Source organism: Anopheles arabiensis, chromosome 2 (assembly GCF_016920715.1).
Source record: "Anopheles arabiensis isolate DONGOLA chromosome 2, AaraD3, whole genome shotgun sequence".
NCBI classification, from domain to species: Eukaryota; Metazoa; Arthropoda; class Insecta; order Diptera; family Culicidae; genus Anopheles; species Anopheles arabiensis.
Window position 1 is genome coordinate 59,978,793 of NC_053517.1, and position 19,270 is coordinate 59,998,062.

General features: G+C 40.3%; 1 pseudogene; it reads left to right on the forward strand.

Annotated features, from left to right (window-relative positions):
- The first annotated feature begins 5,528 nt into the window (after positions 1-5,528).
- LOC120908819 overlaps positions 5,529-19,270 on the forward strand; it is a 98,425-nt pseudogene continuing 84,683 nt past the window's right edge.

A 19,270-nucleotide genomic window follows, 5' to 3' on the forward strand; every position in this document is an offset into this window, starting at 1 on the left:
GCTGCTGGAGACATCGAGATAAATGAGCATGTTTTTCTTCTCACTGTGCGATTAGTTATCGTTGACGCATTTGGCCAGGAACATCCGGTTCGCGCTCTGCTGGATAGCGCGTCGCAGCCGAACTTAATGACCAAACGGCTCGCATGTTTACTTCAACTACCACGAGAGAGAGCGAATGTAAAAATCAACGGTGCTGGCAGTTGTACATCTCATGCTCGAGAAGCGGTCGCAGCTGAAGTGGTGTCAAAGAAGCAACCATTTAGTTGCACAATGAAGTTTTTGTTGAAGTTAACTGCTAACCTTCCTGCTCAAGACGTATCTATCGCTGATTGGAAAATACCAGAAGGAATCGTGTTAGCAGATCCTCAATTCAATAAAGCGCAGCCAGTTGATTTGATCATAGGGGCTAAACACTATTACTCGTTGTTCCCCTCCTCTGCGCGTTTACAGTTATCTGATCAACTTCCGTGGCTGATCGAGAGTGTATTTGGTTGGATCGTAGCCGGCTCAGCAACTGTGCAATTTCCTCCCCATTCTCCTGTGTCACAAGTATCTGCAGCCGTGTGTATGTTGTCGCTGGAAGAAAGTATGGAGCGGTTTTGGAAGATCGAATCGCTGCAAAATAAAGATGGATACTCTCCCGAAGAAAAGAGGTGTGAAGAGCTGTACCAGAAGACGACGGAGAGAAATGAAGAAGGTCGATATATCGTACGCATGCCACGTCATCCGGACTTTGGACTAAGGCTTGGCGAATCTAAGTCAGGAGCACAGCGCAGATTTCACCTTCTGGAGAAAAGGTTTGAACGCGATTCAAAAGTGAAGGAGGAGTATCACGCGTTCATGAGAGAGTATCTGGATCTTGGGCACATGACAGCAGTAGGTAAAGGAACGCCGGAACCTACAGAATGTTATTATTTGCCACACCGCCCTGTATTTAAAGCTGGCTCGGCGAAACCCACAAGTGGCTTCTCTCTTAATGAATCGCTTTGCGTTGGCCCAGTGGTGCAAGATGATTTGCTGGATCAATTGTTGCGTTTTCGCACATACCGTGTTGCATTAGTTGGAGCCATTGCCAAGATGTATAGGCAAGTGTTACTGCACCCTGATGATCGGGCTCTTGTACGCATTTTGTATAGACTAGTTAATTTGGCCCGGTTACAGGGTTATGCAAGATAATTTCTGGGGTATATAATAACCTGCAGGCAACGGATTTCTTAAAATACAACGCAAATTCCATGTGGTTTTTAATTCCAAGTGATGCATTAATCCCGAACCCATGTAATCCTGAAATTTTATAGAACTTATTCTGGTGCTGGAACTGATTCCATTCCCGTATAGGTATTATAATTTGTCATAAACCTGATCGTGGAACTGATCCTAACCCCTTACTGATCCTTTTTACTGATCCTGATCCATTCCGGTCGGGAAGTTGATCCCATTCCCATACCGGATCTGAAAAATATCTTGACCCTATAGGGTAAACGTACCTATAGAGGTGTAGTAACAATAGTGGTAGTATGGCTCTAAAATGTGATAATAAGATTATGAAGAACAATTAACTTATTTATTTCATTGTTTAATGTTCTCTGTTCTTTAAAAAAAAGGCTATAAAAGTTAAATTGGGCCATTCCATTGCAGTGATAGAAACACAACATATTTTGTGAAATGTGTCAACATTCTTCCAAAATCCTTAGGATTTCAAAACTCATATTTTTGCTAACGTTTTAAATGACCACATAACAATGCAATTCTTATTTTTTTAACACAACTTTCGTGAAATGTTATTGACTTACTAATATTTATTGCCTTTTGACCATATTTTCGCATTTTTATTTGTTTTTTTTACCATAGTGCCATTATAGGTACAAAAAACAGCCATGTTGCTATAGTGGTCATAATTATAAAATTAGTAAATACCGAACATTTTAGATTTTTTTCCGCGATATTGTTAACATTTCGTATTGTTTACACTAAAATAAGCAACGGAAGTTTCCTGTAAGTAATTTACCAAAAAAGTCAAAAATTCGTATATTCAACTGAGTGAATAACCGACTTCGAATCAAGCTTACTCTTACTGGTTTTTAAAGACTACAGTTATAAAGTTTTTTAGTTAATATTTCAATCACTTATCACACTTAATACATTTTTACGATCAAATTATGTAAGAAAACAATATTATGGATGTGATTCTTACTATTCATTTGAAAACAGCTTCAAACTAAGTTCCGTGTTTATTATACACAGTTTTTAAGTATCTTTGTTTACCAACACGATAGTAACACAATACTACGACTATAGGAACCATACCACCATTATAGGTACAACGAAGCAGTCACAAAAATATACATTTTTCGTAAATTTGTTGTGTTTGATGGTTAAAATGCTTGTGATTGCGAAGATAAAACATATTCCCATTGCTTTCTGTTAAAATATTCATAAATTTACCTTCCTGACACTTTAAATCTATTAAAGTACATTTGTACCCTTACATTGATATTTTTACCCTACCGGTACTTAAATTGTATATATATTTATATATATCGGTATAACAGCTCCAAAAACCGTACCGGCCTTGGAATTGATCCCAAACCCACACCAGAACCTACACTGAACCCATAACGGTCCTGGAACTGATCCTGACTCCATGCAGATCTTGCAACATATACATTTCGGTACTGGAACAGAACCCCCTACTGATCCTTGAAATGATTAAGATTCCATGTCTGTCATGGAACAGATCCTGATTCCTAGCCCAGATACTGCTTCCTTATATACTTCGGGACCTGAATAGTACCTGAATCTGATTCACTAATCGAACCACCCAGTCCAATGTTCCTATTTTTATCTCTTGTTGCATCGAGGGGTCCCGCGGTACTATCGTCAACTCGGACATTTTAATAACATGCCCGTACCATGGACCGTCCCATGGACCGTCGCCCTAATCAAGGATTAACTATCCGGCTAAGTGGTACTAAGTATCGAAAACCTGTATAGACCGGCATGTCCTGTTACTCCTAAAAGAAGGTTATTTGTTTCAGTTACTTTTTCGTATAAATGTTTTCGCAACGTTTTCATACATCCGGATCCAGTTCTTTAGACCACTGATTGGAACATTTTACTTACATGTAGAAGAAGACATTCTTTAGCTTTGCTTAAACCAAAAATTAGGCCCATGCATAGAAAAAGACCACGGAAAAAAGTTCAATTATTCAATTCTGACTGTAATTTGTATCATTCTTTCTTTCATACCTTTCAAAACACTAAAAACTAAGTCGGCGTTGCGTTTTCTACAGTCGATGTGGTTGCCATTGTATGGATGTAAACTAAACAAAAATCATCCAAGCTACCGCTGGAAAGTAACGCTGATCAGCCTTTACTAGAATTTTATAATAGAGATTCTCACCACAACACCCTTTGCAAGAATATGAGTAACGTATGGACTGGCTCCTTCTTCGTATCTTGCGACACGAACGTTATTGCAATTGGCAGAGGATGAAGGCGATGGCTACGCTCTTGCTGGATCCGCGCTGAAGAAGAATTTTTATGTCGACGATTATATCGGTGGAGCGCAATCCATCGAAGCTGCCATCCAGTTACGGAAAGAGTTGAGCGTTCTACTGAGCAAAGGAGGTTTCGAGCTGCGAAAATGGACGTCCAATCGTCTAGAGGTGCTTGAGGATTTGGATGGTTCTCAGATCGGTACAAAATCATCGTTGTGTTTCGCTACCCATGAAACGGTGAAAACCCTTGGCATCAGCTGGCAGCCTCAAGAAGATGTGTTGCAATTTGATTGCATGATACAGCCAGACAGTGCAGTCGCAACAAAACGGTCAGTACTTTCCACTATAGCTAAAATGTATGACCCTTTAGGAATGATGGCTCCAATAATCATTCGCGCCAAAATCATTATGCAGGAGATGTGGGTGTCTTCGTGCGATTGGGACGATCCTTTGCCTGATTGTATTGTTGCTAAATGGAAGCAGTTTCAACGCGAGGTATCTTCTTTGACCAATTGTAGCATGGATCGCTATGTGTTGCTTCCTAATGTAACCAAAATGGAACTGCACACGTTTGCTGATGCGTCCATCGCTGCGTACGGAGCATGTACTTATGTGCGGTCGGAGGAAGCTGGTGTTGTTCGTGTTGTGCTACTGGCATCGAAGAGCAAAGTAGCACCACTGAAGCGTTTATCCATCGCTCGACTTGAGCTGTGTGCCTGCGTCCTTGCTGCGCACACACATAACCGCATTAAGCGTGCTATCGACATGAGGATAGATGGATCGTGGTTTCGGACCGATTCATCAATTTGTTTAAATTGGTTAAAGCTGCCGCCGAATACATGGAAGACATTTGTTGCCAATAGAGTTTCCGAGATACAGCATTTTACCGCCGGATGCAAATGGAAACACGTTGCTGGAATTGAGAACCCAGCTGATTTAGTATCTCGTGGCATGTCAGTTGCTGATTTTAACGAGAGTCGATCGTGGAAACATGGGCCTTCGTGGCTCGCGCTCTCAGAGAAGTTTTGGCCCGTATCCAATCCTTCTGAAGGAGATGATGAGGAGAGAGCGCTGAAGGTGTTGCAGACATCGATTCATACGGCGCCGAGTTACAATTGGTTTTTCCTGCGTTGGTCATCGTATACTCGCCTTGTAAATGTTGTTGCATATTGTTTACGATTTGCCACGTACCTTCGGCAACTTGTTCAGCAAAAAAGGAGCAACAATTCTGCGGCTATTTCGACGAATGAAGTGAATGAGGATGCAATCTCTGCAGAAGTGCTCACCGTTCAAGAGCGAGTAGAAGCCGTCAATGTTTTAGTCCGTCTTGCGCAGCGTGAAGTATTCGCCGAAGAATTACGGGATCTAAAAGAGCGAAAGCAAGTGAGAAAACGTTCGGTTTTAAATCGACTTACCCCGTTCTTTGACGAAAAGGAAATCATCCGAGTAGGCGGTAGGCTAAACTTTGCGCAACTGCCCTTCCAAACCAAGCATCCTGCGGTTCTCCCAAAACATCACCCGTTGGCTCGTTTGATTGCTGAACATGAGCATCGTGTGTTGCTGCATGGTGGAGGTCGTGTATTACTTTCACACATCCGTGAGGAGTTTTGGCCGATGAATGGACGAATGCTTGTCAAAAGCGTTGTGAGAAGCTGTTATCGATGCAATCGTTACCAACCTGCACTTGTGGAGCAGCAAACTGGTCAGCTGCCATCCGGAAGAGTGCAGCCGAGTCGACCACTTGCAGTTACTGGGATTGATTATGCTGGACCGTTCTACTTGAAACCAGTACATCGTCGTGCCGCATCGTTGAAGGCGTACCTGTGCGTGTTTGTCTGCTTTGCTACAAAGGCAGTCCATTTGGAACTTGTTGGTGATTTGTCCACGCAAGGGTTTTTTGCTGCCCTAAGAAGATTCTGTGCAAGGAGAGGCTTACCAGAGCATTTGCACTCAGACAACGGGAAGAACTTTGAAGGAGCTAGGAACGAATTGAAGGAGTTATTCGAGCGGCTGTCCAATGAGGCCGAGATGGGCGCCATCGCAAAATCATGTGTTGAGCAAGGTATCCGATGGCTCATGATACCACCGCGAACACCACACTTTGGCGGTCTCTGGGAGGCTGCCGTGAAGACAGCAAAACGTCATCTGTTTCGTCACCTTGGGAGCACACGCCTTTCCTTCGAGGGCTACTATACGGTGCTGCATCAGATCGAGGCTGCTATAAATTCTCGTCCTCTATTGCCGGTATCTGATGATCCTAATGATTTAGCTGCACTAACCCCGTCTCATTTTTTAATAGGCACGTCCATGGTTGCCTTGCCAGATCCCGATTTCCAACACGTACCTATGAACACTTACGAGCACCTGCAGAAGCTTCAACTACTAGTGCAGAAGTTTTGGAAGCACTGGCAGAAGGAGTATCTCCAGGAAATGCAGAAGGTCCCGCGATCGAACGCACGAGCTGATAACATCCAGCCTGGAAGGATGGTGATTGTGGTCGACGAGCTACTCCCTACCACACGTTGGCCGTTAGCGCGTATAACTGATACTCACCCCGGACTGGACGGACTTGTACGAGTTGTAACGTTGCGTACCGCCAAGGGAACGATTAAGCGTCCGATTACAAAAATTTGCGTTTTACCAACTAGTAACCACACAGTTTAGAGAACGTTTAGCGGAGAGCACATGTTTATTAGCAGCGGAGCCGCCTTGACAGGTGAAAGTTTGTTATTGTTTTGCTGTTGATGTCCCATCAAGGCGAGGAGTATGTTTACGTTTCATGTTTTTAAATGCCCATAGTTCCGAGTGAAATATTTCAATTGCGTTATTTGCATATGCGTTTCACCGATAAACGAAACGATTGACAGGTGCTGTTTTTGTGTGTATTGGTAGGGAATTAGATCGCGGGAATAAGCTGCCATAATGATATTGATTCTTGTAACCGACCACGAAGGAGAAACGGCTCTCGACAGCGCGCGTTATATTAAATTTTTGTAAAATTGTGAAAGCGTGTTCTGGTTTTCATAAAAATATAACACAACGTAGGGGTTTGCGCGATCAAATATAACCAATCGCATTGTTTAATATCATAAACCAGTTATTTTGTGTATTAACTGTAATAATATAATAATGAATGTGTAAAAAATTGCTTTCTCCTGGCCCTCAACGCTCGATCATTTAGAAAGCAGCTGATCTAAAGCAGTGGTCTCCAACCTATGGTCCGCGGATCACTTGAGACAAACATACTGCAATACAGGGTATTTCCAGTTACTTTCGAGTGAAAATATTGTTTTTCCCGCGTGCAAGAAGTTATCGCTCTGACCGATTGAAAATGAAGTGGCCGTAATTCGAAGCAAGACGGTTCATTGTTCATTGTAATTTTATTTCACATTTTTCATTTGCATTTTGTGAGGGTTTATGCGAGATACAACGTGTTAGGTTTTCAGCGTAGTTTAAGTTGATGCCTAGGCAGTTGTATTGTTTTGTATATGAGGGTGTTTGTAATGGTATCATTTTATATAAATCTAATTTTATCTACTCTAAATCTAAATCTTAAAACTAATATCTAATTCAAGTCTATTTAGGGGAATGTAGGGGAATTCATGTTAATCAAAGAGGTTTCTAATCATATCAAAATGCGATGCTTGGCTAGTGGTTCGAATATCTATCGTATTGTGATAAGCTATTTCATCTAGGCTTAGCGTATTTCCTTTGTTATATAATTCAATTGATCGAATGCCGTAGGGTTCGTTGAGTACCATCCTTAAAATTTTGTTGAGACTTGCTTGTAGACGCTTACGATGGGAATTTGCGCAGTCATTCCAAATAGTAATTGCGTATGTTATGGCAGGTAATATTATGTTTTTATAGATCGCTAGTTTGTTAATCTGGGAAAGCTTAGATCTTCTATTAATGAGTGGTTTAATTTTTGGTAAATATTATACATTTAGTTATAAGGTATATATGATATGATTATATGATCTCGAAAGAGTAGTTTTTGATCGAATATTATTCCTAGATATTTAATTGTGTTAGACCATTCGATTGTAGTCTTGCCTATTTTAATATTGTTACCTGTCGGTCTAAGAAGTGTTGTTTTCATTCTGTAGGGAAATATTATTGCTTGTGTTTTGTCTTCATTAAGTTTCAGTTTCCACTCCTGGATGTATTTGGTTATAATATCAACACATTTCTGGGCCCTGTTTTTGAGTTCGTTTACAGTTCTTCCCTTAACTGCTATGGCCGTGTCGTCGGCGAAGTGAAATAGTTCACAATAATGAGGAAGAGGTCGTATGTCTGATAGGTATATCATGAAGAGTGTGGGGGCCAGAATACTTCCTTGTCGAACTCCAGCCGGAATGATGGTGTTTCTAGAGGACTGTTTACCTAACGAGACTCGAAAAGATCTCTGGCAAAGATAACTCCGAATCACTTTAATGATGAAGGTTGGAATTCCCTTGTTGATCATTTTTGAGAGCAGCCCATCATGCCACACGTTGTCAAAGCTTTTTGAGGAGTAGGTTGAAGATGGAATCAAAGGCTGGTGCCTTCATATTTGACAATGTTCTCAGCGTAGCTTTAACCTCGTTAACCGTTATTCTGGTATCTGATGGGATAGTTATCGTTGGTTCATCAAGACTACGAACAGTAGAAACAACAGAAACTTCACGGTGACTGTTAATGTTATTTCCAATTTCATGAGCACAAACGAATTGTTTAGCAAGTGTGTCGGTTTTTCCTGTAGCCTCTATCAGCGTTTGACTATTGACGGTAAGCGGTGGAATCGGTCTTGGTTTTTTTGCACAAACTTTGGCTATTTTCCAGAAAGCATTAGAATATGGTTTAAGCTTTTCTAAATGGTTTGCAAAGTTACGGTTGCGAATCTCATAAACTTTGAAGGAAATTAATCTACTTAGAAATGAGTTGCTTAGTCTCTGTATCGAGTTGGATTATCTTGTTCCTGATTATAACTTCAGGTATACACTCTTTTCAGCAGTCTTTATGGCCCTTTCTAGAGTTTCGATAGCCTCATCGATGTCGGAAGTTGTTTGTACAATAACTTGACCGAATCGAGCCAAGTCAGCTTGATGATAGTTGAAACGCTTTGTTGGTGGATGTATAACTGCGCTGCTATCGATTTCGGTCAGTACCGGAAAGTGATCCGAATTTAAGTCATCAATTGTTATCGGTTTGCTGATAGTGGTATTAGTTATGAAAAAATCAATTATACTCGGGTTTCCTCGGTGTGGGATATGGGTGTAGCTGTCTGGGTATTCAAGTGTAAAACTCCCGAGTAGTGATAATTCTGAAAGTATTGCTCCATTTGTGTTGTTTTTGACATTACCCCAAAGTGTGTTTCGAGCGTTCAGATCAGCTCCAATTATCGTACGGGTATTGGTATTAAGCAATGTTAGGAGACCTTTTTTGAACAAAGAGGCCGTACCGCTGGAAGGCGAACATTGTTTAGGACAGTAGGCCGATATTATATTAAATTTTCCAGTTAGCCCTTCAATTTTAATACCTATTGCCTCCATGACGCTGGTATTGAAATGTGGGAGTAAACTATGTTGAATCGATTTCCTGATTGCAATCGCTACTCCACCTCCTATTGTTTCCCCCGGCCGATCGAGTCTATGTATGATAAAGTTTCCGATAAAGGTTCAGATCCGGTTTAAGAAACGTTTCCACCAGAAGTCCAATGTCGATGTTCTGTTGGTGTAGAAAGTCATTCAGTGGTATAGCTTTGGCTTTTACCGATTGGGTGTTCCATATTATAATTCTTAGCTTATCCATAGGTGATGATAAGTTCACCTAGAACGGCGATTTGATCGGCCTTTGTTTTGCAGGCACGGAGCTTTGAACTCATTTCTTTAAAAATTTGCAAGAGTGTAGTTGTGTCGTGTAAGTTTTCGTTTTCAGTGGGTATCGGTTCAGGAGCCACTTTCTGTGCGTCAATCAAGCGTTGAGCCAGGTTGTACTGGAAACCCGGCGGCACTTGCATGGCGTGGTTTTTTTGAGGCAATGCGGAACTGGACGGAGCAGAAGACGGCATGCATGCGGAGGGAAAATGCACTTGTGAGGAGAGATTCGGAGGAGGAGCTCTTGGTTTTTCGGCAGCAGTATGGTGTCTGTGGCCGCGTTCATTCGCCAGTTTGCGTATTTGTTGATATTTGGCACGCTGGGGGCATTCCACATCGCGCGCTCGATGATTGGCTGCGCAGTTGGCACATTTTGCAACTGTACTTTGAGGACTGTTTACGTTCCAAGTGTCAGTAAGGTGGGGTCCCGCGCAGATCGCACAACGTGGAAAAATGCGGCAGTTACGGGTGCCATGTCCGAAACCTTGGCATCGCAGACATTGGGTGGGACCTTTGTGGCCGCCTCGGTAGGATTCCCACTTGGTGATTACCGATTGGATCGTTCGTACAGCTTGGAGCTTGTTCATTGAACACGAGCCTCGTTTGAAGTGGGCAAGATAGAGCTGTTGATGGTAATTTTGGTTTGTTTCATCTCTTCTCTTGATGCGATGAACTTCCGTTACCTCTAGCTTATAGCTGATTTTAAGTTCATCTATGATATCATCTATTTCCATTAGTGGGAGACCCCGAATGACAGCTTTGAAGGGTCGATCCTCTTTCAAATCATGCGTGAAGAACTCAGCTTTTTGCTTTCGAGCATGTTGATTATTGTACGATGATCAGCAAGATTTTTGCGAAAATCTTGGTTCCTATACCACTGAGTTGAAATTCTGCGTATAGTTTTCTAGCTTGCAGCTCCGGGCGTAGGGAGGCAAGAGACAGAGATTTAACCACAATAGGTGGTAATCTTGTATTGGTTTGTGTGGTTTGCTTCGGGGAAGCAGATGTTGAGGCTCCATCGTTGACGATGGGTTGAGCGTTTTGGACGCGCTTTTGTCCTTTGCGATGAACTTCGAAGAATTCACCAGTATCCATACTAGTAGTGGTAAGAGCCTCTCTTTCTTCCACACTGTTTACCACATTTATTTTGGAGCGTTTTGAATCTCTCGAACTCTCGCTGTTCGATCGCGATCGGTTTTGCTCATTCTCTTTTCCTCTGTCTCTTCTCTTCATTGCGCCAGGCCACATGGCACACACACATACTATCTCGAAGTTGCTATTGTAGGTGTTTGTCGCACGCGCGCAGCAACCGAAAAACACGTCCGATCTGTTCGACAACTCGTACGCAACTCCGAAGCAAGACGGTACTTCAGTAAAGGTACCGTAAAGGTAAACACCAACTTAAAAGCAAAATATTGTTTTCATGTTATGCTCACGATGACGATTTTAAATCAAATTGTCCGTACTATGAAACACGAGCTGGAAACTGTAAAGTAGGAAAGAAAATATCGTTTAGAACAGGGGTCTCCAAACTACGGCCCGCGGGCCGCATGCGGCCCTCAATAGCCTTTAATGCGGCCCGCGATGACTGGGTGAAGGTTAAATTAAATAACTTTCTTTTCTGACTAACCAATCAAAATTTATTTTTTTAATTCTGCGAGACGAAAATCAAGATTCAATAAAAGAAAGCTCCAGAAATTTTATGTATTTTGCTAGTATTTTCTTATTAAAACAAGATTTGAACTTCCACCCATTCTAAAGGTAGCGTCAAAATGGTCCTCAACATATTTGATTGTGAAGCAATGCGGCCCTCGAACTGAAAAGTTTGGAGACCCCTGTTTTAGAACCATCGTTCTTGTCAATAAAACACAAACGTAACTAGTATAGCGAAAACGATAACTTTCCGACCTTTAACCATCATCAACTATCCATCATCTATCGACTTCTCATTTAAGGAGTTTACTTATGTCCTCCTACCCAAGTTAAGCCCTCTAAACTCCAACGTCCTAAAGGTTTTTATGATCGCCTAGATCAGGTATGTCAAACTGGCGGCCCGCGGGCCGCATGCGACCCACGTGGATAATGAATGCGGCCCGCGAGAATATTTTGAGAAGTGCTGTAAGCACTGCAAATCAAACATCTGTTCTTACTATTTGCGTCGGATAAAATTATAGTAATTTAACAAAATTATTCATAAACAACGAGTTCTTGTTATAAGAAATGAATATACCACCAGAACATTTGGGACTTGGAAATTAGCAAAAAATATTGTTTAAACACGATTTAGATTTATAGATTTCCCCTACCTCAGTGAAAAAGTAGGGTTGAGCGATATTTTCTAACAAAACTGCCGTGTGAGAACGCGACAAATGAAAAATATCCTATTTCAATAATAATTAATTTCAATAATTTCAATAATAAGGATAAAATAAATAGCAAGTGACTTGAAAAGTATATTAAACATTTTTTTAAAGAGCACAATGAAAACTAACATCACACATTTTTAAATAAGGAACGATTCCAGATTTGAAGCAAGGAGTACAAAAAGTCAATTTGTTTCTTCTTCATCTTCTTCATTAGCACAACAATTGTTGTCGGTCAAGGCCTGCCTGTACCCACTAGTGAAGTGAGCTTGGCTTTCAGTGACTTATTGTTACCATATCAGGATAGTAAGTCCTACGTATGAGAGCACGGTCCATTCGGGGCTTGAACCTATGAGGGGCATGTTGTTAAGTCGTGCAAGTTGACGACTGTACCACCAGGCCGGCCCAAAATTCAATTAGCTTAACAATGAAGATATATGTGTAGATGTCCCATGTCATTATTAAATGTATAACTGCAGTTGTCATCACGATCTTTATGATGATGATAAGATTTTTCTTTATATACTATAATTAAAATTAGAAAAAATATAAGAAATATTCAACATAGGTTTGAGACACTCGCGCGTACAAGTGGATATTCGGGATCTATTTGGGAGAATTAACGGTTTGCACACGGACTGGGAGGTCACAACAGGATTCACTCATTGATGATTGTTAGTGGCAAATTCCACATACAATACATAAGGTTCACCTGCTTCGGAAGGTAGTGCCCTAGAGCCAATCATTGGCACTAGTGGAACTGGTCATATGCATGTTGCAGTTGTGTTCTGATAAGTAGTGCGCCGAATCCATTAGTTGGTTCTTGGCGAGGTGCGTAAGGGATACATTAGATTCTCCTGCTTCGGAAGGTAGTGCCCTGGAGCCTGCCATTGGTGCCATAGACCCTGGGGCCATCGGTTGGCACTAGTGGAACTGGCCATATGCATGTCGCAGTTGTGTCCTGAGAAGTGGTGCGCCAGATCCATTTATTGGTTGTTGGCGGGCTATGTAAAGGATGCTAGGGAATACCATTTTTTCTTGATGAAACTATGTTGGTCATCTTGGGTGTGTGTATGACTCGGACAGTTCCTCTGAGAGTTTTCCAATGCCACCACTTGCTGGTACAAAATATTTTAATATACCTATCAGAGTAATATTATCGTAAAGATACTTCCGTCCTTCTCAAACCTATGTTGGGGAAAGAGGTGGGACTCATCATCATCAACAATAATGATTTTACAGGATTTTAGTTCAATATTGAGGTAAGTTTTTTATTCTCAACTTTGCGGCCCGCGAATCACTGAAAATCTGTACTTGCGGCCCTCTGATGAAATGAGTTTGACACAGCTGGCCTAGACGATCAAGTGTCGAAAGTCCGCTTCGAAACAGTATCCAAAGTACCCAAAATCTGAACATACCCAAAGCCTTTAACATACAAAGCCTTTCTGATATTACTGATTGTTTAGTCATTGATATCGATTAAAAATTGGCAAAAAAAAGTATTGAAATTGAGGTTTTTATTGATGCGCAGGGTGGCAGTCCATTCTGCTCATGTTCATCTCTGTTTTTTATAGAGTTTAATACAGATGTGAACTGTATTTTGTCGAAACAAGTTTGTTGATTTGGTATGCACTCACGGCTACCACGAAATTTCAGCAAAGTGGTGTGAAGATTTTTCTCAACCAAAACGTTAATCCCGCAAGCCTGTAGTGTAGTCGCGTTCTTATCTAATTAGGTCATTTAGATTCGTTAAGCTAGATTCGTTAAGTTAGATTCGTTAAGTTAGATGCGTTAAGTTTAATCTGTAAGTGTTAGTGTTAATTTGTATAAAAGAAATTGATAAACCCGGGCGGACTCTTTTTTTCCGTTTGGACGTTCGACTGAACACACGTCCGTACACCTACAACATTACAAGCCGAATACGCACCTAAAATTTTATCGGAGTGCCTGTAAGCGGTTACTAAATCAAATTTTTGTTCTTCACGAGCAAGCGGGCATCGCATTATGTTTTCTTTTGAGGCTCAGGCATGTCGTTTTGACAGAATAAATAACTGCATTTTCAGTAATTTGTTTTACTGATATTCAGTGAAACGACAAAACCATGTATTACTCAATAGTTTTCAGTAAAAAATGTAACTGCAGCAAACTTAGAACATTTGCAGTGTATTATTCGTATTAAGCGTGTATTAAGCTCGCCAGGCTCCGGTGGGCTGGCCATGTTGTACGCATGGAAACGGACGACCCAGCCCGTAAAGTCTTTTTAGGCCGTCCACAAGGACAGAGGAGGCGTGGTAGGCCCAAATTGAGGTGGCAAGATGGCGTGGAGGCGTCCGCCATTAAGGCCGGGATAACGGACTGGCAGACGAAGGCGCGAGACCGTGAGCGGTTTCGGACACTCCTGAGGCAGGCCAAGACCGCAAAGCGGTTGTAGCGCCGGATAAGAAGATTATTCGTACACCGTTTCATCCAACCCCCCCCCTCCGTCGATGGATTTGGTGAAGGGGCCCCGTCTACCATAACGCATAGGGCCTCGGAGAGTCTTGAGTCAAGACTCTTGACCCGCCACTGTTTCAATGGCCTTGAAATTTGATGTTGAATTTTGTTGCCATCTATTATCGTTGTTACGGCCATGTTTCATCCAAATGAAGCCATATTGCACTATTTGAATGGCCTTGAAATTTGATGTTGAATTTTGTTGCCATCTATTATCGTTGTTACGGCCGTGTTTCATCCAAATGAAGCCATCTTGCACTATTTGAATGGCCTTGAAATTTGATGTTGAATTTTGTTGCCATCTATTATCGTTGTTACGGCCATGTTTCATCCAAATGAAGCCATCTTGCACTATTAGAATGGCCTTGAAATTTGATGTTGAATTTTGTTGCCATCTATTATCGTTGTTACGGCCATGTTTCATCCAAATGAAGCCATCTTGCACTAATTCAATGGCCTTGAAATTTGATGTTGAGTTTTGTTGCCATCTATTATCGTTGTTACGGCCATGTTTCATCCAAATGAAGCCATTTTGCACTATTTGAATGGCCTTGAAATTTGATGTTGAATTTTGTTGCCATCTATTATCGTTGTTGTGGCCATGTTTCATCCAAATGGAGCCATATTGCACAATTTGAATGGCCTTGAAATTTGATGTTGAATTTTGTTGCCATCTATTATCGTTGTTACGGCCATGTTTCATCCAAATGAAGCCATCTTGCACTATTTCAATGGCCTTGAAATTTGATGTTGAGTTTTGTTGCCATCTATTATCGTTGTTATGGCCATGTTTCATCCAAATGAAGCCATATTGCACTATTTCAATGGCCTTGAAATTTGATGTTGAATTTTGTTGCCATCTATTATCGTTGTTACGGCCATGTTTCATCCAAATGAAGCCATCTTTCACTAATTCAATGGCCTTGAAATTTGATGTTGAATTTTGTTGCCATCTATTATCGTTGTTACGGCCATGTTTCATCCAAATGAAGCCATCTTGCACTATTTGAATGGCCTTGAAATTGATGTTGAATTTTGTTGCCATCTATTATCGTTGTTACGGCCATGTTTCATCCAAACGAAGCCATCTTGCACGATTTGAATGGCTTTGAAATTTGATGTTGAATTTTGTTGCCATCTATTATCGTTGTTACGGCCATGTTTCATCCAAATGAAGCCATCTTTCACTAATTCAATGGCCTTGAAATTTGATGTTGAATTTTGTTGCCATCTATTATCGTTGTTACGGCCATGTTTCATCCAAATGAAGCCATCTTGCACTATTTGAATGGCATTGAAATTTGATGTTGAATTTTGTTGCCATCTATTATCGTTGTTGTGGCCATGTTTCATCCAAATGGAGCCATCTTGCACTATTTGAATGGCCTTGAAATTTGATGTTGAATTTTGTTGCCATCTATTATCGTTGTTACGGCCATGTTTCATCCAAATGGAGCCATCTTGCACTATTTCAATAGCCTTGAAATTTGATGTTGAATTTTGTTGCCATCTATTATCGTTGTTACGGCCATGTTTCATCCAAATGAATCTATCTTGATTATTTCAATGTCCTTGAAATTTGATGTTGAGTTTTGTTGCCAACTATTATCGTTGTTACGGCCATGTTTCATCCAAATGAAGCCATCTTGCACTATTTCAATGGTCTTGAAATTAGATGTTGAGTTTTGTTGCCATCTATTATCGTTGTTACGGCCATGTTTCATCCAAATGAAGTCATCTTGCACTATTTCAATGGTCTTGAAATTAGATTTTGAGTTTTGTTGCCATCTATTACAGGGTTTCCCACGATTTATTGGTCAGTTCCCATGATTTATTGGTGCGTTCCCACGATTTTTTGGTCGTATCCTATAGATTTTTGGTTCGTTCCCATATTTTATTGGTATTTTCCAATTGGATATCAATACAATTGGACCAACAAATTCTGGGAAACGACCAAAAAATCGTGGGAACGCACCAAAAAAATATGGGAACCCACCAAAAATTGATGGGAACCAACCAATAAATCGTGGGAAACCCTGTATCGTTGTAACGGCCATGTTTCATCCAAATGAAGCCATCTTGCACTATTTGAATGGCCTTGAAATTTGATGTTGAGTTTTTTTTGCCATCTATTATCGTTGTTACGGCCATGTTTCATCCAAATGAAGCCATCTTGCACTATTTCAATGGCCTTGAAATTTGATGTTGAGTTTTGTTGCCATCTGTTATCGTTGTTACGGCCATGTTTCATCCAAATGAAGCCATCTTGCACTGTTTGAATGGCCTTGAAATTTGATGTTGAATTTTGTTGCCATCTATTATCGTTGTTACGGCCATGTTTCATCCAAATGAAGCCATCTTGCACTATTTGAATGGCCTTGAAATTTGATGTTGAGTTTTTTTGCCATCTATTATCGTTGTTACGGCCATGTTTCATCCAAATGAAGTCATATTGCACTATTTGAATGTTTTTGAAATTTGATGTTGAGTTTTGTTCCCATCTATTATCGTAGTTACGGCCATGTTTTATCCAAATGAAGCCATTTTGCACTATTTCAATGGCCTTGAAATTTGATGTTGAGTTTGTTGCCATCTATTATCGTTGTTACAGCCATGTTTCATCCAAATAAAGGCATTTTGCACTATTTGAATGGCCTTGAAATTTGATGTTGAGTTTTGTTGCCATCTGTTATCGTTGTTACGGACATGGTTCATCCAAATGAAGCCATCTTGCACTATTTGAATGGCCTTGAAATTTGATGTTGAATTTTGTTGCCATCTATTATCGTTGTTACGGCCATGTTTCATCCAAATGAAGCCATCTTGCACTGTTTGAATGGCCTTGAAATTTGATGTTGAATTTTGTTGCCATCTATTATCGTTGTTACGGCCATGTTTCATCCAAATGAAGCCATCTTGCACTATTTGAATGGCCTTGAAATTTGATGTTGAGTTTTGTTGCCATCTATTATCGTTGTTACGGCCATGTTTCATCCAAATGAAGCCATTTTGCATTATTTGAATGCATTTAAAATTTGATGTTGAGTTTTTTTGCCATCTATTATCGTTGTTACGGCCATGTTTCATCCAAATGAAGCCATCTTGCAGTAATTCAATGGCCTTGAAATTTGATGTTGAATTTTGTTGCCATCTATTATCGTTGTTACGGCCATGTTTCATCCAAATGAAACCATCTTGCACTGTTTGAATGGCCTTGAAATTTGATGTTGAATTTTGTTGCCATCTATTATCGTTGTTACGGCCATGTTTCATCCAAATGAAGCCATATTGCACTATTTGAATGGCCTTGAAATTTGATGTTGAGTTTTGTTGCCATCTATTATCGTTGTTACGGCCATGTTTCATCCAAATGAAGCCATATTGCACTATTTCAATGGCCTTGAAATTTGATGTTGAACTTTTTTTGCCATCTATTATCATTGTTACGGCCATGTTTCATCCAAATGAAGCCATCTTGCACTATTTGAATGGCCTTGAAATTTGATGTTGAGTTTTTTGCCATCTATTATCGTTGTTACGGCCATGTTTCATCCAAATGAAGTCATATTGCACTATTTGAATGGCCTTGAAATTTGATGTTGAGTTTTTTTTGCCATCTATTATCGTTGTTACGGCCATGTTTCATCCAAATGAAGCCATCTTGCACTGTTTGAATGGCCTTGAAATTTAATGTTGAATTTTGTTGCCATCTATTATCGTTGTTACGGCCATGTTTCATCCAAATGAAGCCATTTTGCACTATTTGAATGGCCTTGAAATTTGATGTTGAATTTTGTTGCCATCTATTATCGTTGTTACGGCCATGTTTCATCCAAATGAAGCCATATTGCACTATTTCAATGGCCTTGAAATTTGATGTTGAGTTTTTTTGCCATCTATTATCGTTGTTACGGCCATGTTTCATCCAAATGAAGCCTTCTTGCACTGTTTGAATGGCCTTGAAATTTGATGTTGAATTTTGTTGCCATCTATTATCGTAGTTACGGCCATGTTTCATCCAAATGAAGCCATCTTGCACTATTTGAATGGATTTAAAATTTGATGTTGAGTTTTTTCGCCATCTATTATCGTTGTTACGGCCATGTTTCATCCAAATGAAGCCATCTTGCACTATTTGAATGGCCTTGAAATTTGATGTTGAGTTTTTTTGCCATCTATTATCGTTGTTACGGCCATGTTTCATCCAAATGAAGCCATCTTGCACTGTTTGAATGGCCTTGAAATTTGATGTTGAATTTTGTTGCCATCTATTATCGTTGTTACGGCCATGTTGTATCCAAATGAAGCCATCTTGCACTATTTGAATGGCCTTGAAATTTGATGTTGAATTTTGTTGCCATCTATTATCGTTGTTACGGCCGTGTTTCATCCAAATGAAGCCATATTGCACTAATTCAATGGCCTTGAAATTTGATGATGAGTTTTTTTGCCATCTATTATCGTTGTTACGGCCATGTTTCATCCAAATGAAGCCATCTTGCACTATTTGAATGGCCTTGAAATTTGATGTTGAGTTTTTTTGCCATCTATTATAGTTGTTACGGCCATGTTTCATCCAAATGAAGCCATCTTGCACTAATTCAATGGCTTTGAAATTTGATGTTGAATTTTGTTGCCATCTATTATCGTTGTTACGGCCATGTTTCATCCAAATGAAACCATCTTGCACTGTTTGAATGGCCTTGAAATTTGATGTTGAATTTTGTTGCCATCTGTTATCGTTGTTACGGCCATGTTTCATCCAAATGAAGCCATCTTGCACTATTTGAATGGCCTTGAAATTTGATGTTGAATTTTGTTGCCATCTATTATCGTTGTTACGGCCATGTTTCATCCAAATGAAGCCATCTTGCACTATTTGAATGGCCTTGAAATTTGATGTTGAGCTTTTTTGCCATCTATTATCGTTGTTACAGCCATGTTTCATCCAAATAAAGGCATTTTGCACTATTTGAATGGCCTTGAAATTTGATGTTGAGTTTTGTTGCCATCTGTTATCGTTGTTACGGCCATGGTTCATCCAAATGAAGCCATC